The following is a 26,935-nucleotide window of genomic DNA, read 5'->3' on the forward strand; positions in this document are numbered from 1 at the left end:
TACATTCTCTCTCCTAAAGAAGAACTCCATAGGAGGATAAGGTCAAGGGAAGTAGGGCTTCAAGAATACAATTCTTATCCATCAATCATCAAGTAATATCAAGGTATGGGAACTCTTCACCTCTGGGATTCCTTTCCCCAAAGGGTTCTTCCAAAGTTTGTTCCAAAAAGATGATTTTCATATTGGTTTCTTTCTAATCCGAGATTGGAATTTTCAGTTGTGTTGTTCTTGATTTCTATTGGTTATTATGGATATTCTATGATTGTAATTCTTGATGCTAAACCTGGTATTGTGGAAGAGGTGATGAATTGAACCCAATTCTCTAACCTTGGGTTATGAACTAGACTTGAATTGATTAGTAATGATGCAATTTACTTAGTTGTTGTGTTAATTAATATTTTATGATACTATTACACCTACTATTGGATGAAGTTGGTTAGTTGATGGTAAGACCGTGGATCAAATCTTATGTCAAATCTTTACTTCAAGTATAATGTCTTATAATTGGTGATGAAGTTCAATTGAACTATGTCTTGTAATTGAATTAAGTAAGTGTTTGTATGATGATTCAATTGAAATATCTTGATCATGTGTATTGTAAGATTATTATTAACATGTAACGATATAAGATTTGTTATGAAGTACCTATGTGACTTACTATGATATGATGACGTTACTTTGTCAATCTCACATATGAGGATTATACCGAAAGGATGTTCTCATGAAATTCCTATTGATATAATGACTATAACAATACAAGGAGTTATTCTCCTATGACCTAAACTAAGTTATGATTGTTAAAGAAATACATCTCAAAAGGGACTCTAGCTTAGAACCGAGTGAACTAGTAGTAAGGAGTCTCCCTTCCCATATAGGGAACGTAGGTTCACTATTGTACTCGTGCGATAGAGATTAAAATTCCAAAGTCATAAAGAGAGTCTCAAACATGTCTCCTAGTTCTTGAACTATGTTACTAGGTTGCCAAGTAATCCACCTTCCTACGGTATAGGGTTTCATGACATCGGATTTTACATTAACGTATGTGTTCTATGTTGGTTAAGGAAAAATGTTCCCGAAAGTAAAATGAAGTAATAAAGTGAACTCTAACTAAGATGACTTAAGGGGTTTGACTTATTCTAGGTAGGGATATGGGACTCTACCTATACATTGACCTAGTTGGCCTTAAGGGAAGTCCTAAAAGGATGTACTTATGTTCTTATAAAGTGAATGATATGCATATGTTGACTTTACATGTTAATGATACTATATGATATTGGTTTCACTCATGAACATGTTATTGGTCTATATTGCTAAATGTGATGATGAATAATCATGATGATTTTGTTATGTCAAGTTAGACATTATTTATGATCCTTAGGTTAGTTTACTTGTTTAAGTGGAGTTATGAGTCTATACTTGGTCATTGAACTAGTAAGCTTGGTAAGGGGTTATGAATAAGGGTTTTGCTTGTGTTGTAATGTTTTTCACTCTTGAATACACACGTTGTTGTTATAACATGATGTGAAGTTTTCTTGACTATGGGTCATAGTATGCTATACACATGTTGACTTGACTTAACTTGATGATATTGGTCTTGTGTTGAATATGCTATTGTCTTAAGGAATATATGATTATTGTCTTATATGTTTTCGTCATTGTTCATAAGGCTTTTCAAAGTAACTCAGCATGCTTTTGAATAAATGTCCCCTTTAAGCATTATTTCTAAGTTGTGTGTGCATATGTTTCCATACTTAGTACAAGTTATGTGCTAAACCCCATTTCTCCCTTTTTCCTAAACATTTTAGGTTCCGGTCATTGAAGGGCTCGCCGGCAAATTTGGAAGAAGGCTTGGATTATTTCTTCAAGAATGGGTATGTCCACAAGATCCGAGGATTATGTCGTTTCTCATTCTACCTATAAGACTTGATATAGTCTAATGACATTCGTTTAAATCTTATTGTTCAATACATTGTTATAAGCCCTTAGTGGCATTTAAATATTTGTGTAAGGGGTATGCCCGAATTGTTCTATTTCGACTTAGATGGTTTTATATGAGACATCTCTATTAGACTCTATGTTATGTATATTGTATGTGTCGCATAAAAGTAGAATCCTATGTAAGCTTCCTATGTGAGGAGTCTATATAAACTCACTATGTATATATTATGTGTAAGCGAGTGATCTATGTAAACCTCATGATGTAGATGTAGATGAAAATTTTTAATTGTCTGCACTTTTTAACCTATGATATATAATGACGAATGTTACGAGGCTAGTCTTAGTCCTATCGAAGGACAACGGTGCCGGTTACATCTAGGGGGTGCTCCCTGGATGTAACACTCAACACGGGACCTGATAGAGTGTTGAAGTATCCGTGTTGAGTTTAAGTTTTATTTTTCTCATTTTATAAGTTTTTGCAACTTGAAAGTTTTCAAGAACACTTGCAAAGACTCACTTTCAACAAGTATTCTCCTGCAAGCACAACAAGTACCTGATCAAGCTGCATGCATTAGAGTATGTCTTAGGAGTTATAGTTTGGTGCATTGTATTGTAATTTATTCTCTAGTCTATAAAGGATTTAGATATTTGCTTTTGGTTTGAAAAAGTCTAAATTAGTTAGGGTTAACTGATTTAGTGGGCATTGTTTTGTTGCTTAGTGAAAATTTTAAGTCATCTAGGTGGAATGATTTAGTGGGCAGTTGTCACGACCCACAAGTAAACCCTAGAAGTTAGAGTGTCCTTGTGTCGCCACATGGAAAATGAGACTTCAAGAAGTCTCATCTAAGTCACTCTTACCATGCATTGCATAATAAACATACTAAAATGAGTAAGAATTTAAAACATTCTTCACACACGAAGAACTCTTTTCATAAACATTACACAAGCAGAAGACTTTCATTTAAAACATTAAACCTTTAATCTCCTTGAACCATCTAAACTTCAGAGTACACAACATTTGGGACTAATACCATACAAGACATAAAATAAAGACTGACATAAGGGAACATGTGTGGATATTGTCCTAGAATTAATGAGGACTCACCAATACTAGATATTTAACCCTTTGAAACCTATCCATCTTCAATGGCACATGAAGACTTCCAATTCCCTACACTTAAGTCAAAAAGGGAAAAGAAGGGATTAGCACATTAGATGCACTAAGTATGGAAGCCATGCAAAAACCATGAAAAAGGGACATTTAGTAAATAATATGTTTTTTATGAATTTTGATTAAAACATCATACTATAATAATAATAATAATAATAATAATAATAATAATAACAACATTTAACAACATAGAAACATATAAGAAATCATTTAAATAAATAGTCACTTTTTTGGAAAATGTTACAATGAACTCTCTTCACTGTTACAGTGAAGTTCCTTAAATTAATTTTGCACACGTTTTAGCATATAATTCCCTCACTAAAAGCTATCCTAAGACTCACTTAAGTAAGAAAAAAAGAGAACGCCCATACACTCTCTCCAGGAACACCTAAATTATACTTAAGACCACTCATAATGAGATACACATACTTACAAGTACATCAATCACATGCACATGAGATTCTCCTACCAAAGGTAATTTTGAGGTTCACTTGGGTAAGTTGTGAAGCAACCGCCCATACAATCCCTTACACAAACACTTAAGAAATCCTATAGACTACTTAGGATAGAATCATTCTTACTTAATACATTAGCATACATATAATATGACATTCTCCCCTACAAAGGTTATCAAAAGACTTACTTAAGTAAATCGCCATAATGAACTGTCCAAGATTACCTACTTAAGAATACATGAAGTTTGGATCATGTCTACATAATCAACAATCTTCCTTAACTAGAGTCATTCTTAAGAATTATATAAGTAAGATAAGAAGTGACCACTCCTCTGCCCCCTTCACGCCATAACTAGACAATCCTTAACTACTCTAGATAAGTACTTATTCATTTAACATACTTTCTTAACTTAAGTCATTACATTCATTAGTTCATAAAAGACTCATTCATCACATAAGGACATTCAAGTAATGGTCTTGGAAAAGACCTAGGGACTCCAACTAACACCTTCAAAGCCTATTGTGCAATGTCTAGATAGTACCACATACCACCACCTAAACTTCATAGAACTTCTTTAATGCTATTAAGTATCCAATATGATGAGAATAGTAAATAACCGGCATAGACCATGTTAACAAAACATGGAATCTGGGGTTCTAACCTACTCGGATGAGGGTGTTCTACGAGCCAATGGTAGAACTTTAACACATCCCATATAGGCACATGGTTAAGGAATATGAAGGGCATGCTTTGTGTTCTACTCTCATTTTTTAACTAGAACTACTTCCCTTACCATACTCACTCAGTTCTAGCCTTTGTTCTCATAGAGTAATTTTCATTAAAGGTTCATATAAAGGGGTTCTATATCAATTTCATAACTCAATCATATTTACCCTACCAAAGAGGTCCTCTTAGGGATACCTTCCAATGGAGATGAGAAGCTCATCTTGACTTTCCTAAGGTTTAATATGATGTTGATTCAGACAATCAACATTAACTCTATCATTCATTTACTTGAAGGATAACATTACAGCTTTCGACTTCAACATTCATAACCTTACCACTAGGTTAAAGGTTTCACATAAAAGACCTTCTTAACATCATTCAAGGTCACATGTAATTCATAAATACAAGAAAAAGAGGCTTTAGCACACTAAGTCAAGACATCTCACCTTCACATTCATATATGCATCAAGTAAGGGACACAAGTCAACCAAGACAAGACACAAGATACTTCACTTTAACACATATTAATTGTCATTATTTAAGTCATTTAGGAATTACTATTATCATCTTGATGTCATCCTATACACTACCATATCATCATCAATATAACCTTCATAGACTCATATAGTCAAGTAGGAACAACCGTGCATCAACCCTAAGACTAAACATAGAAGCACATAGACTTTCACATTACTTCACATATAGATATATGTGTTCATACTTAACATAAATCAATTACACAAATCATCATAATACATCAAGTAGTGCCAAAAAGGTCATGATCATCTTATTGCAAAAGTAACGCCGACAAGGCCACATTAATTCACATAGCACCGTCACCATAAGTGGACCATACCAATCACAACATAATTGAAGTCTAATTAACATAAAATAAAAGGAATTGGGGCAGCATACGCCCAGTCCATCTTACCACTTCGATTTCAAGGCTAAATCGTCCAATTCGATGTCATAAGGCCCTTACCCATGGCCATAACCAATAATTCAATGCAGTTATATCAATAATCAATGAAACTAGGTAAATTTAATACATTTTCATCAATCTAATACAACCTAGATATCAATTTACTAAAATTAACACATAAATCAATAGCCCAAAGAAAACTATACCAGAATTCATAAGCCTTAAGTCAATATCAATTCAATAAGCTTAATATTCAATTGATCTAAGAATATAAAATACTCAATTGATCAAATTGAAACATCCTATAAACGAATTAATTTTAATCTATACATTAATCAAAAGCCCATAACAATTTACTCATGAATTCATCAATATCAAAGCATGATCACATAATTCATATTTTAGTCAAATTGAGAGATTTGTGAAGGTCAAGTATTCATGGAGAATTTCATTGGAAAACATCAATTATACATCAGTAATATCATATCTTAACGTTTGAAAACCATTCATGCAGGAACCCAAGACTTAGAGTAGAAATTGGACTTTTTCATCTTTTTGAAATCTTTGAAAATCATCTTTGGAATTGGCTCTAAGGTGATAACAAGCCTTAGATGAAGAACTCCCATACCTCATTATAAGAACCCAATGATAATTTAAGAAAAAACTCCATTTAATAACAATTTTCAAGCTTCATCTTCACCTTAAACTCTCATGGGGTCTTTAAAGAAACTTTGGGTGGGAATGTGTTCCGATTTAGGTGTTAGGGTTTAATTGAGAGTTTAATGACTTATATACTCTTAAAATACTCATAAAACTCAAAATTACTATCCAAAGTCTTATAGGGGCGTGGGGTGATTTTGCAACTTCACCCCTCAACTTAACAATAAAGTTGTGCGCAGGGGACCGACCCAGCACCGGTTGCCCATCAACGGCCCGTCCCTTGACCAATAGACCAACCTGTTGGTCCGTGGTCTGAGGCTTGTCTTTGGATTCCTATCCCACGCTTAAGTGTCCATCGATGAGACACCACCAACGGGGTGTTGACTGACCCACTGGGTGTCGATTGGCATCCGTTGGTTGGGCTGTCTTGGATAGTCTTTGCATCAACATTGGATCCTTCTTCAAGGACCCTTGGATGGTCCTTGGGAATATTTGCTCGGACATTTCCAACCCAAACATGATTGTATATGAGTTTAGGACCTCTCTTATGAATTTCATCCAACACGAACACGTAAAATTTGACGAAACATGCATAGACATGCAACGTCGTTTCAAGGAAAACCTTTCCAACATCATGGACGTTCTTGGATGTTTGACCTCAAAACTTCATGAAACTTCAAAACACTACCTATATACACAATAATATCTCATTTAAGGACCTTATAACCTCATGAATCACACATAAACACATAACACCACATATAAGGTGTATTGGTGACTTAATCGTCGAACGTCTTGGTCGTCCCTTGACGTTTGACTTCCAGTGCATCTAAAATCTTAGACACTGCCTCAAACACACGTTATAAACAATTTTAGGACCTTGGACCATCATGAAAACCATGTTAGTCTCACCTAAGTGATTTTCGGGGTCTTGCAGGAGTGTTGTATTTGCTTAGTCAAATACTAAATCATCCGGAGCGTGGTGACGGGTCGGTGTGGTATCCTCTTAGCAAAGTCTTGTTATCTAGGGGTGATATCTTAGTAGACTGTTTTGAATCCTCTTAGGCTCTTCAAGTAATAGGGTTATACTTGGTCGTGAGATTAATAACTTTCTCACATTGATTGTAATCGGGTTCCACTTTTGCTTGAGAAGATTAGTGAAGACGGTTGAAAATCATGTGGAACTAGTCATGGTTTTACTCCCTTGAGCAAGGAGGTTTCCAGGTAAACTGCTTGTGTTGTGTTCTCCTTTCTGTTTAATGTTCTGTATTGTTCTTGTTGTGTCAAGAGACCTAGTCCATTGACTGATAGTGGACGCACGCATTCTATCACCTCCCTCTCTCACCTAGACATCTCCCATTGACCTAAGCTCCAATCTCTTCCGGTAGAAGGGATGCCCTCTTCCCTTTCTAAACTATATATTTACAACTGCCCGTTGCTCAAACCACTACAAAAATTTGACAAGGGGGAATACTGGCAAGAAATCACTCATATCCCCACCATACAAATCGATGAGGGATGTCTTTAATGATTAAAACAAATGGTGTAAGCTTTTCTTTTTTCCTCAGGAGCATCCTATTTTTGTTTACTTCCCTTTGCTTTTTTGTCAATTCTTTTACTTTTTTCAAATCTTGTTGAGCAGTAAAGTGTGGAATGCGTATTGCTAAAACGATAAATGTTGATTGGGAAAACATGTAATGATTTAAACGAGTATTTCTCCAATAGATATAAGTTATTCTATTTCCTTAGTATATTTTGATTGTTTGTTAATTCCCTTCGCTTGTTTGTTGTAACTATTTTTGAACAGTATGTACCATCTATTGCTTCTGTGAAGCCGACGGGGATATCTTTAGATCAGAATGAATTATTTATATTTTTAAAAGAAATCTAGTATAGGTAGGAATTGAGATAATTTTTACAAGAAAATTATTGCTTAATCTTTGTTAGGGTCTAAGAAATGCAACCTCACTTTCTCAATCAGGGGACCACAACATTGATAAGAAAGAGAGAACGAATTTGAATGCTTGCTTCCATTATTTATGCCATGTTATATAAAGTTATCTGTTGGTCCAAAATTTTCATTCTCCTTTATCTTCTTCTATCATTTGTTTTATTACATGCCTTGATTCTATAGAAGATGATAAATTGTAAAATACCTTTATGAAGTGCTGGAGCAGCAAATGATACCACAGCAGCTGGTGTCCTAGATGATATCCTTGATATTCAAGATTTATTCCCTTAACTGAGTATTATAAACTGAGATACAAACATCTGATACTCAAAGGACGAAAAATCGACTCTTCTTGTCCATCTTCTTTCAGATTGGAGATTGAAATTAGGCTTAGAAAATCTTTTCATTTTTTTAGAATTCTCTCGATATACGAGAGTGCCTCTTCAATTTACAGTAGATTATTTTGCAATTCCTCCCGTGTATACGATTCAAATGGAACAGAGCAAACAAGAGTCATGTTCCTCAGTGCTGGACTAGTCTTTAGGATTTCACTTCAGCTTGTAATCAGTACGTTTGCTTTGTAATGACCATTTGTTACCTCAACTTTTTATGTCATCACAATCTCTTAGTTATTACGCTTTTCGATGCATGAAATGATGTGATATCATGCTCATGATCTACACTTACCACATAATCATTATCCTAAAATAGAAGCAGGAAAAAAAACCACGTAGCCAGTGTAATCTCACAAATGGGGTTTGGGTAGGGAGGAAGGATCAATTTTTCCTTTCCTTCCCTCATTATTTCAACGTCTGGACACCAACCAAGCTCAGAAATTAGACCAAATAACAAGAGATGCTAAAAGAAAGTCTTATTTCACTAAACCTAACCAACTTGTTTGCAACTGGGGCATGTGTAGTTGTAGTTGTTCTATCTAAAACTCAGAGACTATTGTACGATCAAAGTAGCAATTAGTAGGTCCTCCATTTGATGCACATTTTCAGGTACTTTCTTGCAACAACTCTGGTGTAAGCATTAAGCAATAGTTTTGATATGCAATAGACTGGTCCAATCATCTGCCAACCGTTCACTGCAAGAGCATCTTGTTTCAGATCATGCAAAAAAATTCTGCAGAATCCCATCGATTTTTTCTTCTGTCAGGTTTTCAATATCTCCGAGCTCCTTTCTCATCTCCTCATTTGGCATTAGCTAGGTGACAACAAAAATCAACAAGAACTATAAAATGTTCAGAAACAACACAAATGACAGTCTTACTTACATTTAAAGCATCTCTACGGGACGAGACATTAACAATCCTTGGTGAAGGGGAATTTTGCAGCAGTGGAAGAAGAGCTTCAGTAAAAATCATAACACCTTAGTAATTAGTGTCCAAGCATAATTTGGCACTGTCGTATGTTGTTTTCATCACGGCTCTAATGTCATCGAAAGTTTCCCTGGTAACTGTTTACAATAACAAGATATAACAATTATTATGCCTCAGTCTCAAACAAGTTAGGATCGGCTAAACAGTCAAAAAACTTGGCATCAGTTCACAAGTAAGCACTCAACTGAAAACTAAACACTTCAGCTCATCCCACTATGTCTCATGGACACTTGGAAGCTGGCGTGTCACATATATTTTGGAGGTGTCTAGATGTGCATAATTGCCGGTTGGGGACAAATTTGAGTGTCTTTTCAGAGCAAGATCAGACCACACACGGGGACTATCGCCTACCTCAAAGCTTGATATGAGATCAAATCGCATAAAAAAACAAGAGCTAAGCATGTACAAAATTATCTTACCCAGTTTACAAGATCCATGTTCATGGCCCTTAGGACATCTTCATCAGGTACCACTCCAGAAACTCCAGCACTATTTACCTGCAGAAATTTATTCAGCAAGTGTCCAACACGTTCCTCGAGATTGAATGAGGAGCAATAAAATAGATTTATGTACAGTAACATTGAACAACTTTCACGAGAAACTTGTTCGATACCAGAATATCAAGCCTTCCATATTATGTTTGTACGAACTTTGCCAAGGACTCAATGCTCTGAGCATCTTGAACATTAAGCTGATGAAACACAACATTAGAAAATCTTCGTTCATTCAGCAAGGATGTTGCTTCAGCTCCTCTCTTTTCGTCTCTGGCTGTTAAGAGAACTGTTACATCTGAATTGGTGAGCTGCTTAACAACCTCGAAGCCAATTCCCTTGTCTGATCCTGTAACAACTGCATACTTACAAGCATCTCCTATCACTTACGTCCAATGTTTTTAAACTTTTCTCTTTGGAATCCTTTCAGGGAGAAGAAAAAAGAACACTATTTCAAAAGAACTGACGATATAGGAAGAAAGAGGGACGTATAGACTAATAGTCCAAGAGTTTGAAATAACAACCTCAGGGACCAGATGAAATGTCAACCGCAGGGACCAGATGAATTCGTTTCATCTACCTAAGCCTTAATTGACAGGATCGATCACCAGTATAAAGTTGATAAGTTGAGGTTCCTGCAGATGCTAACCTAGACATGCTATTATTAAACACAAAAGACCTCTCTTACCATACTACCAGTCAGGGGCAGAACTAATGGGACTCAAACGGGCTCATCGGAAACACCCTCCCTGAAAAATTGCACCATAACATGTATACAAAGCCAAAATTATTTTTTATAAGCATAGTACTGTTGAATCCCCTTGAGACAATCAAAAAATTTTGTGTTTTTACAACATACCCGATGTAGTTCCACTACAACAACACATTCAATGTAGTTCCACAAAGTTGAGTTTGGAGAGGGTATGCATCCATTACCCCTAGATACGCTATTTCCGGAAAAACTGTCCAAAGCAGTTCTGAAAAAATAAGTAACGGAAGTATATAGAAATAACAAAAACTGTAAACAGTAAACAAAACAGAAACTAAAACAAAACAAAAGGATATATAATTGAGATACAAGAAACAGCAGATAGTAACAAAAATAATTAGAACAAAACAATACCATATATAATCGAGGTACAAGAAACAACACATAGTAAGAACAACGGAAGGACAACAAACTACAGGTGCAATACGATCAGGTTAGACCTCAACTAACTCTATCACCTGAATCAAAAGAATATATAGTAAAAAATCAAAGACGGAAAATCAGAATCAGTCCATCTTTGTTAAGATTTGGAAATATTGAGTTACCTGCAAAACAAATCTGGGGTTTGCAATTGAAGGCCTAATTTATGTTCTACTATCTACCACTGGTGTAATTAAATTTGATGGATAAATAAAAACATTACATGAAATTAAAAAAATAACAAGAAAACAGAGAGAAAGCATGTCAAAGAAAAAGGAAAATAAATAGATTAGTTGACTTAAGAGGCAATGTTATTGGAGAAAATTAAGCAAAAAGTATCAAATAAGTTCGTTTTTGTTTTTTCGTGACAGATTGACCAAGAGCTGGTGTTTAAAATATAATTAAGTAATTATGAGACCAAATTAACATTTTCAAAACTTTCTAATCTTTTATAAAATACAAAAAAAACACGTTTATTATTCAAACCAAATAAGATCTTTCCATCTTCCTTCCTCTCTTCTCTCTTCTTTTCTTATTCCCTTGGAAGATTTTTCTTCTTCTTCCTTAGAAATTCGGAAATCCATCGTTACTCTTCCTTTACAGTTGCTACTCTTCCTCTCTAGTCCTCTATTACTCTCTCATCTTTCTGAACGGTAATCGTCTTCGACTAGACTTGAAATGGGTAAGTTATTTTTTTGAAATATTTTACAATTTTCAAAGTTTTTTCTTGGATTAATGAACAATAAAACGTTCTGTAGATGTAAAAATTAAATATTGACTTAATTGTGTGCATTATTTATTATTTTAAAAGAAAATCACACAACTCAAAAAATCCATAATTTGAGGAAATGTATATATATTGTTCTCATTCAGTGAAAAGTCATTTTTTGTTGGTGTTGTTGCTCTTTTTGTGGCCATTTTGTTGATATGATTTTAGAAATAAAGTGTTGTTCAGGCGTCCAAAATATATTTCATTTGTTTAAATATTTAGCGTATGTTGTAACATTTTAGTCATAGGTTGGTGCATATTCAAACAGTTATCATATGTCGTAACCTCTCACTTTATGTCAAAAAATGGTCATCTGTTGCCACATAAGATTCAAATGTTGCAATAATCAGTACATTTTTTTCAACATATGATTCATTAGTTGTTATCCATCTGTTGCAACATACTTCTATTATTATTTTATAATGAATTGTAAAATCTCAATATTTATTTATTTACTTTGTAGATAAAATGATACAAGAAGCTTCATCCATGACAACAACTCAATCTTCTAAAATGAAATGCTTTTTTTGTCTATGCGAAGAATGTGAGAAGCAACATGATTATTTTATTAGTCATGTTAAAAAACTTACTGATATTTCTAAGAAAATATCTCATTATATTGATGTGCAAATATCCAAGAAGACATCACAGCCTTTGAAGTGTAGGAGGTTGAAAAAATTTATTTCTCAAACACTTTGTATAATTATTGAGAAGAAAAAAAAGGGAAAAGAAGGCAAAGGAGGAAAAGGAGAACGACGAGAAGGAGGAGGAGAAGAATGTAAAGGAGGAGAAGGAGAAGAAGGCAAAGGAGGAGAAGGAGAGGGAGAAGAAGGCAAATGGGGAGAAGGAGAAGAAGAAGAAGGCAAAACAGGAGAAGGAGATGGAGAAGAAGAAGGCAAAGGAGATGGAGAAGCAGAAGGAGAAGGAAAAGGTGAAGCAGAAAGAAAACGCGATAGCGGAAAATAAAGGAAAGAAAGTCGAAGTTGTCAATTGTGATGTGAAGCATCAATATCCATTTGAAGGTTTTAATATTGAAGGCGAGGGTCCAACTAAACTAATGTCATCCTTCTCGCAATGGATAAACAAGGGTCTTTACAAGCACCATGCAAAAATGTGAGTATAGTAAGGTTGTTCAATTATTATTAGAATTTATTCTTGTTGTCCAATAAATAATAATTTATAATGATTACACAATTGCAGAGGAAATAAGAAGGATCATTACTTAGCCAATTGCTCAAAACTTGAATTTGACCAACTTGACTTAGTAGTTGCATTTCCATGGAATAAGGACTATTCTATATAACGTCTCAACCCAATAAGTGCTAGAATGATGAGGTAAATCCATGAACACTTTTATATGTATTTTTTACTACATGAATATATACAATTAAATTGATACACTTGCTTTATGCATGTGTGCAGTATGTGGATGTCATATTTTACTGTTTGCGTAAGAAGTCGATGAAATAGATTCAGTCTAAAAATCAATATACCACCACTAATTGTTTTTTCAAAACATACCTTGACAATGCTAGTGAATATGAGGATAAAATCGTTGGCATAAATAAAGGGTTTGGTATACTTTGTAGACTGCCTTGGCACTTGACAGATGATGTTTATGTCCCTGTAAATAGTAATGGGGAATTCCATTGGGTCTTGGCAGCCGTTGCATTGAAGGAACGGTGCATAAAAGTGTATGATTGAATGTCCTCAAATAGGTCTAATAAAAAATTATCCTCCGAGATTCAAAAGATGTCTACTATGTCGCCAAAGTACCTTGAGTTGAGTGGATTTTTAAGCAAAATGAGCGAACCAACTGGTCAGTTCTTAAATGATACCAAGGGAAGAACAATTTACCCATTCAAAGTCAGTCATGTTACTTGTATTGCTCAACAAGAAAGCAGTACTCTGTAAGTATCACAGTATTATTTTGTCTTACGACTATCGAAATGTGATGTTATATTTTCTGATTGATGATATGTCATGCAGAGATTGTGGAATTTTTGTTGCTGCATACGCTGAGTTTTTGAGTGATGGATTAGAAGTACCATTATGTGGAATTAGTGCTAACACCCTTCGCTTGAGATATGATTCACTCCTATGAAATTATGGGATTGTAAAGGCTCTAAATGGTTATGTTAGTAACACTGAAGACCCAAAGATGCGTAGAACTAAAAAAAATCTAAGATCGATGAAAATGTTTTGTTTATAACCATTGATTCGATAGGTGGTTATGCATATCATATCATTGTGAATTACCTTTTTGTTGATAAGTTGTATAAAACAATTGGTGAAGTGTTAATTAAAATGTTTTTTATGATTATTTTGATTTTGTATTAACAAATGTCAACTACGATAGAAAGGATCAAATTTGTTGTCTGTGGCAACATATGTAATTTCTGTTGTAATAAATACCAAAAAATTATATGTCATAACAGATCTTTTATATGTAGCACCAAATAGTATATATGTAACAACATATGTCACAGTTTGAATTGTCATTATTTTTAAAAAATAAATGACTTTAATTTTCATTTTCCCTCTCTCCTCTCTTCTATAAATGTCGTTTCATATTCCAAGATTTATTTATTTACACTAACTAATTTCAGTTTTCTTATCTACTATGCAAGTATTTTTCTCCTTCTCTCTTCTCTTCTTCTCTTAGTCCTTCCTTCACAGATCATCTTCTACAGCAAGGCGGTGTTGTCCTCATAATTTCTATTTTGTCGTTGATACATATCTTCTAAGCTAACATTTAATTAGGGTTTGAAATGCATGTATTTATCTGCTTATTTCCCTGTTTGACTTGTGTTTGTAGATCATGTCTGTGTGTCTTTCAAATATTTTATTTTTGTTGTTGCAGATACAAATATAATGGCTCCTAATAAAAGAAAACTTGATATTTATATATCTGACCAAACAATGATCCAGAAGAAGTCTAGGTCTAAAATTACTAGGAAGAGGAATGAAACTACTACACTTTTAGAAAATCTTGCAACTAAAGCAGTTTCTTCTTCTCAAGCAGAAGTAAAAAAATTTCAAAAAGAATATGAATAAATACAAGTAGTGGAGAAAGAAGATGAAAAACAAGAAAAAGTTGAGGAACAAGGGAAAATAAATGAAGTTCAGCAAGAAGAAGGGAAAAAAAATTGAAGTAGTAGTTGGGGAACAAGAAGAAAAAATGTATGAAGTTCCATGAAGAACAAGAACTTCATGAAGAGTTCAATGCTAGTGGTGATGATGGGATTAATATCATCAATGTATACACTTTCCATGTGCATCAGTAGTCTAATGCTAATGGTGAAAACATTATTAGGTCAGTCCTGGGAAGACCTTTCGTCAAATTCAGGGATATCGTCAAGAGAAATCAATTGGAATCTTTTTTTCAAAAGTAGTTGTTTTTGGTCATTTTCTTGATTTACCTATTGATCCACTTCCACGTTTTCAAATGACCATCGTGTATGAACTTCTGAAAAGAAGGTTCATTTTTGAAAATCTCAATAAGAAGGATGATATTGCAAATAATTATTGTGGCATGCAAGTTTTCTTTGGCATAAGAGAGTTTGCCATAGTAACCAGGCTAAAATGTCATCCTCCTGTTGAGCTCATCCCTGAATACATTGTAAAAACAGAACCACGAAGAAGACAGTTACTACTGAAAGAAGTAGAAGAAGCGGGACAACAGTCGCTGCCAACCGAGGAGCAGGACTTTATGTCCCTTGTTGGAAAAAGCTTTAAAAATTATAACTTATTAAGTTTGTTGGAATGGAAGTATACACCAAAGAAAGCACGAGGAGTCATTGTGCTTACTTTGGTTTACACATAGTATACTTTTGCCGAAGGATCCGAGCAAGAACATACTTTTAAAGTATGTCAATTTTTGTCAGGATATTGATGCTATCAACAACTACCCATGGGGTCATAAGAGATTTCATTTAATTGTCGACTACTTGTTGAGACCTTTAGGAGAAAAGACCAGTAACTTGTTAAGGTTTCCATGGGCTTTCATGCTAAAGCTGAATATTTTTAATCTTTTTATATTATATTAAGTAATAATTCAACATTTGATTATTGACATGTTTTTCTTTTTTTACAGGCCTGGGCATTTGAAGTCATTCCTTATTTGACCCATCAAGTAAATGTAGAATAAGAGAGATCCCAAGAATGATGAAAATGGTTGATGGCAAGAACAAAAACTACCAAAGAAAGGCATATTCCAGATCTTTTTAACCCTCTTTTTAATACAGTAAGTTGAGAATATTATTACTATATTACAGTTACATGTTGCTATAGATGTCTCTTATGTTGCTAAAGATGATTCAGTTTTTGCTACATGTGACATAAATCTTGCTACAGTTAAATCCTCTATAGCAACATGTAGCACATGTAGCAATAGAGAATTCATCTGTAGAAACATTTGTCACATGTTGCTACAGATAAATCCTCCGTAGCAAGATTTCTGTCACATGTAGCAACAAATGAATCATCTATAACAACATGTGAAACAAATCTTGCTAAAGATAAATCATCTGTAGCAACATGTGGAACATGTAGTAACAGAAAATTCATCTATAGCAATATTTGTTTAACATGTTGCTACAGATAAATCATTTGCAGTAATATTTCTGTCACATGTAGCAAAAAATGAATCATCTCTACAAAAATGTGAAACAAATCTTGCTACAGAAGATTCATCTATAGGAAGATTTTTTTCACATGTAGAAATAGATGGATAATCTATAGCAACATATTGCTACAAATCATTTATATGTAGCAAGATTTGTTTCACATGTAGCAACAGATGAATCATTTGTAACAACATGGTAATTCTTACTGATGACTCATTTTTACAATTTTAGGTTGTGCATTCATGGATTACCCCAACAGAAGAGGAATTGCAAATGCCATATCTAATAACTCTAGGGTTGGTTGAAACCATTTTTGATCCTGTTGTTGATAGAGTAAAAATGGTGTTGGCTGGAAAAACAACCATCAAAAGAGACTGACTTCGTAATGAAGTTGCTAATATATTAGTTATTTTTTATGGTGCTGGTGCTGGTCCTACTGCTGCTACTGGTGTTGATGCTATTGTTGGTGTTGATACTGGGCAACACGAAGGGAATACCTCTTGTAGACGATGTTCTGCTTTTCTCTGTGAGTAGTGTAAGAAACATGATGAAGATTTTGTCATGTATCATCGAAAATTGAGTGAAGCTGTCAATGAATTAAATAACAAGAGAGGTGTGAAGGGCATTGTATCAAAGAATATGCGGCATGCATATACTCCATGGGCCAAGTGGAGAAAAGAATCATTTGCCAAGGCAATGCAAAATTTGAAGAGGAAAATGTTTGAAAAAATTCCAAGGGTCGTTATTGAGGAAGTGACAGAGTATAAAAAGTTGAATATTTAAAAGTGTGTCTTTGTTGCTGAAAAAACCAATGTGTTGAATGTGACGAGTGCAAGGGATATTCGAATAGAATACGGTATGCATGTTTTTATCGGTCAAAATTTCAGGAACATGACAAGCATAGAAGTTTGGTGGGAAGACTCGGTAAGCCTACCTTTTATATTATTAACTATTTCTTTTATATTTTCAGTGACTACTCTTCCTAACTATTTAATATTATTTTTTATTTCAGTATATTGACGAAATCCTTAACCTCATGCGTCAGAGGCATGTGACATACCCTGATTACTATGATCTCAAAGATAGAATCTTGGATCTCAACTTCTATTCAAAGTTCCTAGAAAGATATAAATAAATGAGCGATGAGAAAACAAAGGTTGGTGGTAAAAGCATGAATCAGTTACTAGATGACTTTGTATGAGATTATGATATGATTGACTATGTCAGGAGTATTAGGCCAACCCCTGGAGGCATGGATTGGATTGATGCAAAAAGGATTTTAACAGTCATCAACACGGGGGGTATCCATTTTGTGAATCTCGAGATTCTTTTGCACGAGGGTCACATCAATGTATATGACTGCAACCTAATGGTTACTATTCATGCCAAGTTTTTGACACTCCTACAACCTGTTTTCTAGTTGCTGCCTAAATTGTTGATGCAAAGTGGTATAGTGAATCATTTCAAAGAGAAGTTGCTCACTCAACCATGGGAAATTAATTGTCGAGTAGAACCTATTGTACAGAACTGGAGTGGGGCGTGGATCATATTCCCTTGCATTTATTGAGCATTTGATAAGTAGGACAAACCTTCAACCACCGAAAACACTATTATGAGACAATATGATTGAACGGATGCAATATGTTTGAACTTATGGGATAATATCTCATAGCTTAAATCCTTGATATTAGCGTTTGTAATTAAAAACAATGTTTAATTTATGAAATTATGTTGTTTTATTTTATCTTAAAGACAATGTAATTAAAGACAATATTTATTTTATCAATTCTTCTGTCACAACATGTTACATATGTTGCTACACATGATTCGTCTGTAGCAACTTTTGTGTCATATATTTCTATAGATGATTCGTTTGTAGCAACATTTGTGGCATATATCGCTACATATTTTTCATCTGTAGCAACATTTGTGCATATGTTGCTACAGATGATGTGCATATCGCAACATTCGTCTGTTACATATGTGGCAAACGTTGCTACATATTATTCGTTTGTAGAAACATTTGTTGCATATGTTGCTACACCTGATGCATATATCAAAACATTTGTCTGTTACGTATGTGGAAAATATTTCTACATATCATTCGTTTGTAGCAACATTTGTGGCTTATGTTGCTACATCTGATGCGTATGTTGCAACATTCGTTTGTTACATATGTGGCAAATGTTGATACATATGATTCGTGTTTAGAAACATTTGTGACATATGTTGCTACTGACGAATCATTTGTGGAATATGATGCTACAGATGATTTGTCTGTCACAACTACGTTTTTGTTTGATCGGGAGTGAAAAACTACGTCTATTTAATTTCACAACTATGATAATTGTCTTGGTTGTACACAACTACATAATAATTTTGTATCCTCTAAGAAATTCTTATTGGTAATAGTTAGAAATACAAGAAAAAAACAAAGAACACCAACATCGGCGTCTAGATGCTACAACATTTGTTCATTTTCTACTCCTTCATCCCCCATTCGATACTTCTTTTGATATTACTTTCATTAACAGTGTCAGACTACTTAATTTTGTTTGCCAATCGGAGAACAACGATCTTGGATCGTATATCAACAACTTCATGATCCCTCCATCTAAAGAAGTTGTATGCATTCTCCTAAAATATAAACCACAAAGAAATAAATTTTCATAAAAAAAAGTAAAGAAATCTGAAGTCTCCAAATACTGTAGAAATAAACATACATACACGATATCGTGGACAAGACCAAATCATCGACCTGGATTGTCTTTTGACCATGAAGTTTGCATTGAAAGTAAGTCTCCATGTTTGTAATACATTTTAACATTCAACATAGTATCATTTTCATCATCACAAATTTAATTTAGTATAGCATTTGACATCTTACCAAATCAACTAAAAAATAATTGATCTAATGAAAATTGATTTACTGTTGAATATGTGAGTACTGGAATTTTGTTTAACCAAAGGCCAATAAAATAGAGAACAGTGTGACTAGGAAATGACTGACAGAAAATAAAATAAGATCATTACATTAATGTGAAGCGACATGTCCTATAGAAGGACATCCCAGGAGAGAGAGAGAGAGAGAGAGAGAGAGAGAGAGAGTGAAAAAAAAAGCGCCAAAACTGAAGCGGCAAAGATGAAAAATTTGAAAAATCTATTCTTGAAATGAAAATGAAAATGTCTTCTAGAATTAGTTAGGCCGATTTTACTTTTTAAACAGAATGGCTTTTGCTTGACATTGGCCCACTTTCCCAGAAGATCGATTTTTATAACTATATGTTGCCACAGTTGCATCATATGTTGCAATTACAATAACAAGAACTACATATATTGACACATATGAAAAATGATGGAGGCACTAATAGACGATTTGATCGATTTAGGAATGGATAAATGCAAATTTGAATCAAATTTTAGTGATTTAGAACATAAATTATCAATAATAATAAGGTATAACATTTGGAAGAACAATTTAGAAGGGTGTTATATAACTATCATATGGATTTACTAGGACAATGTTTGACAAACTAGTGAAATGATTGTGATTCTAAATATAATTGTTAGAATCCAATGGAGACTCTTGTGTTGGATCATAATTTGTTAATTACACATGTTGTAGGACCATATATTGGTGTTACACATCGAATCAGGTGACATTTAATTGAATTAAACCCCAAAAGAATGATTTGTTATAGCTATATGTTGCCACAATTACAGAATATGTTGCAATTTCAACAACAGGAACTACATATGTTGACACATATGAAAAATGATGGAGGCACTAATAGACAATTTGTCGATTTAGGAATGGAAATATAGAAATTTGAACCTTATTTTAGTGATTTAGAACATAAATAATCAATAATAATAAGGTATAACATTTAGGAAGAAGGATTTGGAAGGGTGTTATATAACTATCATATAATTTACTAGGACAATATATGATGAACTAGTGAGATTATTGTTATTCTAAATATAATTGCTAGAATCCAATGGAGACTAATGTGTTAGATCATAATATTTTAATTAGACATGTTGTAGGACCATGTACTTGGTGTTACACATCAAATTAGGTGACAATTTAATTGAATTAAGCCCCAAAAGACCGATTTGTTATAACTATATGTTGCCACAGTTACAGTATATGTTGCAATCTTGACAACAGGAACTGCATATGTTGACACATATGGAAAATAGTGGAGGCACTAATAGATGATTCGATCGATTTAGGAATGGAAAAAAGGAAATTTAAACCAAATTTTAGTGATTTAGAACATAAATAATCAATAATAAGAAGGTATAACATGGACTTTATATGTTATATCATAATTAAAAAATAAGAACAAAACAAGTGAAGGCAACATTTTCATCATATGTAATATAATATTTTTCCACATAAATAAATTTTAAAATAAATAGAAAAAAACATGAAGATCAACATCGTCTTCATCACAGATTAAATTATTCCCACACAGTCGTATGAGGAAGAAATTTAACTAGATAATCTAGTTCTAAATCACAAATACACAATTCGCAAGTAATATCGTCTTCATCGTCACTTCCTCTGGACCAACCAATCTTGTGGGCATTTTGTTGGGGTTGATGCACAGTGCAACAAATGGGTCTTTCACCCAAAATATTAGGTTTTTGCACCCACATTCGATTTAAAATGCACCGCAAATGGTGTCGACATATTTTCACTATCACATGCATGTTTTTTTAAGTTGCCAATGTACATCAAGCGTTCTCTCAATAAAATACCGCCTTCAAAGATTGAAATAACGGCAAGCACATACTCTGCAATACGGTGGCCACCATATGCTGCTTTTTAAACAATTCTCAGTGCAGTTGAATCATTACGATTGAAAAAATCAAACTATAAAAGAAACAACATATTAAGAATACAAAATAAATTGATGAAAAGGTGAAAAAAAACAAAAAAAAAATACCACGCCTTTTCTGTATCAGAATTCTAAGTTCTCTGATGTTTTGCAAATTTTAATGAAAGACATGGCATGTTGATTAATCGTCCATGAAGGGTCAGTGGGAAAGCAGTCCAATGTAACCTTCTGATACATAGATCGTTCACTACCAACTTCATTGAGGAACCTAGAACATAATTTAACACTGACTAAATCTTCTAAAGAGTAGGAAGCAACCGTTTGACAATAATAATTTCTAGTTCAGTCAGGAGGGATTCCAAGAAGTTTTTCCTAGTTGAAACCAAATGAGGTATTAACTAAAAGCACACTCTCACTTAATCATTATTTAAGGTATATTGGGAAAGATTCATAATTAATTTTTATATGTGTAATTGACAAATGTTTCACCATCTAAAATATTATGTTGCTACAGACGAATGATCTGTAGCAACATGTGGTAAATTTTGCTACAGATGATTGTCTGCAGCAATATAAGGCATATGTTGCTACAACTGATGCGTATGTTGTAACATTCGTCTGTAATGACATGTGGCATATGTTGCTACAGATGATTTGTCCGTAGCAACATGTGGCATATGTTGCTACAGAGGAATCACTTGTAGCAACATTTATAATATATGTTGCTACAGATGATTCATTTGTAGAGACATTTGTGGCATATGTTGCGGCATCTTATATATTCTGTTGTAAAATATAAAACTTATTTGACATATGTTGACACAAATAAAATGAAGAGCAACAATTCACGCGTTAGGGCATTTCTAGATAAGATTATATAATATGGATCATCCTGAAATAAGAAAGAACATTCATTAAAATTCAGCAACACAACGCTTAATACTTCTTATGGGGAATTTCGATATGGGCATGTAGTTTTTTTTTGGCCAAAAGTCCCTACATACTGAACACTTATGTAGGGATCTTCATTTGGCACCAGGTGAATTTCCTACAATATACCATTATGTATTTTGCCACTGAATAATATAGAGAGGAGTACAGGTAAAGCTGATTTCCAAAATCAACACCATGTTGGGATCGAAGCGCTACCATGGCATCTGGACAAGGTATTTTGTCCAAATAAAAAATTCTACAAGTAAAACTTCTTCTTTGTAGACCCACAATAGAAACATCTCCATGACCAGTGACACTGAACTTGTAGTTAGTGATTTGATGGGCCAACAACTTGTTGCCTGCATTGATATACTCTGATATGTCTTTTTCAATTGAAGGAACTAATCTATTTGTGGAGTAAACCAGTTCCATACGCCTATGGTGAAATAACAATGCAAATATCCAGTTTATTTCATCAAATAGAGCGACAATGGGAAATTCTCTTTCAACATCAAACATAGCATTGACCGATTCCGCGATGTTTGACGTCATAATGTTATATCTACACAACAACAGACAATAAAAACCAAACAAAACACATAAAGTAAAAATAAACTCAATTGAGATTGTATCTATTTCCCAAGCAAAATTCCCTACTCCATGTGTGGAATCCAATACGTTCAAGAGCTTCAGCAACTTTGGTACCAAATCTCTTATTTAATTGAAATGGTAAATGAACTCACATATATTGTACGCCTTTGGTACTTTATAAAAATGGGACACTACCTTGGAGTTGTCAAAGTTATTTCGAATATTTTTCGCAAGGTGTCTCATGCAACAACCATAATGAGATGCAGGGTAGATTCTCTAAACCATCTATCTAATACTTGGATTTCTATCAGAGATATTGCACAACTCATTATTATCCTCTATAAAGCTTCTCTTATTTTTTTTAAAAAATATTCATATGAGGTATCGCATTCCTTGTCCTCTACATTATTATGATCCTCCTCGATATGATTTTCTTCCACGTATACTCTTAACATGGGCGGTATCTCTGCTCCTCTCAGATAAACAAACAAACTAGATTGATCAGTTATTCTAAAAGGTAAAACCTTCTCATTATGAAAAAATTGTGGAATGTAACTCATAACACGATCTTGCGGTTTACAATTGTATCCACTATTTCGCACGAATAAAATGAAGAAATCATCATACGAAATGTTTCTTTCGACATACATCCCTACTGAACCAGCTCCTCATTTTTTACTATCCTCCCAGCACCATATGAATCGATTTTTCTTTTCGACCCATTCAGCACGACAATCAATCCCTACAAATTATGACATTGTACCTGCATAAATTAATTAAAATCCAATTAGTAATTATTTACAATAATTATATGTCGCAACATATGGTTCTTCTGTTGAGAAATGTAACACATATGTTGCTACATATGATTGTATAGTTGTTACAAACAAATCACATGTGGCAACTTTTTTATGTTATATCTAATGTTGCAAATCGTGGATTTTCTATTGCGAAATATAACTCATATGTTGCCACATATGGTTTTTCTGTAGTGAAATGTAATACATATGTTGCTACATATAATTGTTCTATTGTTACAGACAAATCACATGTAGCAACATTTTTATGTTATATCATATATTGCTACATATGACTTATCAGTTGCGAAATGTTTGTAAGCCATATGTTGCTACATATTATTGTTATGTTGTGATTGGAATAACATTTATTTTGCTATATATGACTTTTATAAGTTATAATAGTCTACTGTTGCAACATATATAACAAAATTTTTGAAATGTGAATGCAAATTATTCAAAAAAATTGCAGGTACCCAGATCAGGTAATAATGCAATGATTTCAAATAACTATTAAATTTTATATACCACAAACAATGGTGTTTCGCCCAACCACTTATGGAGTAAATTCCAATTGAAATAAAATGAAATTTGGTCCACAGATTACAGATTATGTAATCTGATTCAACCACTAGCATCCAAGACACACAATGTGCGAAAAGAAGAACAAAAGTAAGAAGATGAAGAGAGCACGAACAAAGGCAAGCAATTGAACAAGCAAATATGGAAGCAAAATAACAAGAAGACAAAGAATAAGAAGAAAAAGAATAAGAAGAAGAAGAAGGAGGAGGAGAAATACGACTGTTGGAGACGGGGGAAAATCTTTTATTTTCCTTTTTGACTCGTTATTTCCCACAAAAATTTGTTAAATTAGGTTTGGATTATTTAATTTACCCTTTTACCCCTCATTTAATTCCCACAAAAGTTGGTTAAATTATTTATTATGAAGTTACCATTTTACCCTTCATTTATTTCAGTGGACCAAAATGTCAACTTATAAACTTGAGGGCAACTCCACAATACTTAATCATTAATGACAATTGATTAATCACATAATTGTCACCTACACCCAATACTTAAGAATTATGTCACCACCCATTTATTTTGAAACCTTAATGTCAAATTTTTTAAAAAATTCTATGTTATTGGGACTAAACTCGTTATTTCCCCTAAATACCCTTCTCCCCTCTTGCTTCAATTTTTGATTTGGGAAAAAGGACATTTTTTGCTGCCTTTTTTGTGTTGGTGAAAACAGAGTTGTACCACTAGTAAAAAAGAGAAAGAGGTGGATATATTATTTTCGTAGTTAGCAACGTGTTATATATTTTTATCACTCGGTGTTTGGTATCTACACCAATTTTTGCATATTTTAGGGGAGGCTCCTTACATGATTTTTTTCCATTCCAATTTCCACAATTCGTGCTTCTAGATTTTGAATAAGCATAGAAAAATATCAATCATCCCATCACAACTCGTATAAGTTGTATTAGATATACAAGTGTAAACTAAAAAATATAACTATGCAAGTGCAAATATTTTGGAAAAGAACCAAATAACAAGCAAATGCTCTATTAATGTTGCCGAAGTTTGCTTTTAGTTACTGCAGTAATTTTTATCAAAATATGTTAATTAGTTTAAGATGAATTTGAATTTTGAATTTTAGTTAAGTTGTTTGAATTGTTGAGATATTTTAAGTTGTTTTAAATTTCAAATTATGCAGATTATATTTTTATGTTGGCTATTTAAAGTCCTGAAATCTTAATAAAATCATTGAATGTTATTATCAATCCATTGAGAGACATTTCAATTTTTTTGTCGCCCATTTTAAAAAAAACACCAACATTGGTATCAATAGCTTCATTGATCTTATGGGATCTGTGAAATCAAAGAATTACCATACATTTTAAATCCATAAGGACTACCTTTTTTAACCCATCAGGGCTACCCATTTTAACCCATCAAGGGTACCTTTTTAACCTGTGCTTTTTTCTACACACGGGTTTTTGTAAATCCTTTTTTAATCAAAAAAAATTACAAGCAACACTCTTTCTTTGAATACCCCCAAAAAAATTTCAGTGTTGAAAACTATCAAATTTGATCAGAGAAAATGAAATCATATCTTAAAGCCTATGATCTGTGGGAAGTTGTAATTGAAGATATACCCTTGCAACCCCTTCCTGCAAATCCTATCGTTGCTCAAATTAAATCTCATTTAGATGAAAAACCTAAAATATTTAAAGACAAAATTGTAATTCAAAATCAATTGCAGATTCGATTTTTTCTAAAATCGTTGATTGTCACACGACAAAAGAAGCTTGAGGAAAAATTAAAAAAGAATATCAAGAAAGTGACCAAGTCAGGCAAATGCAAATTTTGAATTTGAAAAGAGATTTTGAATCTCTTAGGATGCAAGAGGATGAAACAATTAATAAGTATGCTGATAATATTTCTTTTATTGTTAATAATAAAGGTTGCTTGGCGAGGATGTCTAAGATAACAGAATAGTAGAAAAAATGGTTGTGACTATTTCAGATAGATTCGAATCTAAAAAAGTCATCTCTAGAAGTGTCTTAACATCTTTCTAACAATTTCAGTTGAAGAACTAATAAGTGCTCTTCACGCACAGAGAAGAGCCTTCGAGCAAAATAAAGATAATGTTACTGATAGCGCCTTATATGCACAAAACATAAAAGAAAAAGGCGATTATCCCCTTTCCAAATATTGCAAAAGAAAAATGGAGTTGGGAATTTTTTGTTGGTGAAGACCTGATGCAATATGTGGAAATTGCAAACAAGTCAGTCATGTTACTAAAGTATGCAAGCTGAAGAACAATCTTCGAACACAAGTTGTAGAAGCAAAAATCGAGGAGGAACAACTTTTTTAAATTTCAATATCTAAAGCAAAGGAGGAGTGTTGAAGTTTTTTTAGTTACTGCAGTAGTTTTTAGCAAAATAAGTTAATTAGTTTAAGATGAATTTGAATTTTGAATTTTAATTAGGTTCTTTGAATTGTTGAGATATTTTAGGTTGCTTTAAATTTCAATCATGCAGAGTATATTATTATGTTGGTTATTTAAAGCCTGAATACTAATAAAATCATTGAAAATTATTTTCAATCCGTGGAGAGACATTTCAATTTTTTTGCTGCCCCATTTTTTTAAGGAATAATATATATATTGGACCCTAAACTTGGCTTCAAATTTTAACTTTGACCTCCAACTTTCATAATGCACAAACAGACACTTTAATTATCCAACTTTTAAATAAATAAACATATGACTCCTACATGGAACAATACACGTAGGACAAAGAATGACATGTAGGACATGTGTGTCTATTTGTTCCACTTTATACAAGTTTTAGTGTCTATTTGTGTACATCCAAAGTTGAAAGGCATAAATGTGAATTGAAGCCAAGTTAGAGGTCACATTTACATATTATTCCTTTTTGAAAAGATACCAATAAATGTATTGTATTGTATAT

The 26,935-nt window shown here is 33.3% G+C and overlaps 1 long non-coding RNA gene across 4 annotated transcripts; it reads right to left on the minus strand.

The window, feature by feature from the left end:
- Positions 1–8,507: 8,507 nt before the first annotated feature.
- Positions 8,508–11,252, minus strand: LOC101267863 (uncharacterized). 4 transcript variants are annotated; one of them, XR_011212464.1, is made up of 6 exons: positions 11,014–11,248; positions 10,559–10,661; positions 10,224–10,448; positions 9,822–10,122; positions 9,628–9,705; positions 8,508–9,285 (listed from the first exon to the last, which is right to left on the minus strand). It is a non-coding gene; the product is annotated as an uncharacterized lncRNA (long non-coding RNA). The 4 variants fall into 4 exon arrangements; XR_011212463.1 differs by having other exon boundaries at positions 9,822–10,448; positions 11,014–11,250; XR_003244366.2 differs by having other exon boundaries at positions 10,224–10,661; positions 11,014–11,250.
- Between the last annotated feature and the right edge of the window lie 15,683 nt (positions 11,253–26,935).

The sequence above is a fragment of the Solanum lycopersicum genome, chromosome 11 (genome assembly GCF_036512215.1).
Source record: "Solanum lycopersicum chromosome 11, SLM_r2.1".
Classification (NCBI taxonomy): Eukaryota; Viridiplantae; Streptophyta; class Magnoliopsida; order Solanales; family Solanaceae; genus Solanum; species Solanum lycopersicum.